Below are 1,259 nucleotides of genomic sequence, written 5' to 3'. Positions count from 1 at the left end.
TGAAGCTGTTTATCCTCAGATCAAAGAACTCCCTTTAATAATTCTTGTAAGTTTGGTTTGACTTTTACATATTCCCTTAATTTCTGTTTATCTGTAAATGACCTAATTTCACCATCAAATTTGAACGAGAGTTTTGCAGGATATATTATTCTTGGTTGACAATTTTTTCCTTTAAAGATTTTATATATGTCATCCCATTGCCTTCTTGCCTGCATTGTTTCTGCCAAATAATCTGAGCTGAATCTTATTGTTTCTCCTCTGTATGTGACTTCTTGGTTTTCACGAGCTGCTCTCAGGATTCTTTGTCTTTGGTTTTGGCGAGTGTGAATATGATATGCCTTGGTGATTTTCTTTTGCGGTTTCTTCTATATGGGGTTCTTGAGCTTCTTGGATGGCCAGCTTTTCATCTTTCATGATATTGGGGAAGTTTTCTGTCTGCATTTCCTCAGTGATTCTCTCTGTGTTTTGTTTTCTCCCTCTGTTCTGGAATTCCAATCACTCGCAAATTTTTGCTTTTGATTGTGTCCCACATAACTCTCAGGGTCTCTTCATTTTTCTTTGTTCTTTTTTCTGAGTTTTCCTCAAACAGAGTTTTATCCAAGTGTTTGTCTTCAATTCCACTTATCCTGTCTTCCATCATTTCATATCTGCTTCTCAGCCCTTCTATGACACTGTCCATTTCTGAAATCGTGTTGTTTATCTTTTGGATTTCTAATTGTTGTCTTTGTTTAATTTCTAGTTGTGAATTTATTTTGGTATTTTGTTCCTGCATTGTTTTCCTGAATTCTTCCAATTTTTTTGTTTGTATTTTCCATAAATTTGTCTATTTTTTCCTCATGTTTGTCAGCTTTTTGCCTCAGTTCTTGGAGAATTCTGAGTATTGGAGATTTGAATTCCCTATCAGGTAGTTCTACTGCATTTTCTTCCACAGGAGAGTCATCTGGTGTTTTATTTTGAACGCCTACTGAAACCATCCTATCCTGTTTTTATAAATGTTTTGATATTGTCTGCTGTTTTCGGGGCATTCAGTAGTTATTTTTCTCGTTTATTGATTGTAGATTTGTTTGTTTCGTACCTTTTTAAAAAAAAAAAGTTGACTATGAGCAGGTGGACTGTGTGTTCTTTGTTGTTTGCTCGTCTGTGCACACAATACTTTTCGCCTCCTTCTCTAACTGGCAGGGTCAGTCACTCAGATATGGTACGGCAGCGCAGGTCTAGCTGAAGAGGAGTTACTGGGACGGGTTGTTTGTGGCACTTAT

The sequence above is a fragment of the Trichechus manatus genome, unplaced genomic scaffold, assembly GCF_000243295.1.
Source record: "Trichechus manatus latirostris isolate Lorelei unplaced genomic scaffold, TriManLat1.0 scaffold00055, whole genome shotgun sequence".
Classification (NCBI taxonomy): domain Eukaryota; kingdom Metazoa; phylum Chordata; class Mammalia; order Sirenia; family Trichechidae; genus Trichechus; species Trichechus manatus.
This window is presented reverse-complemented; position numbering follows the sequence as displayed.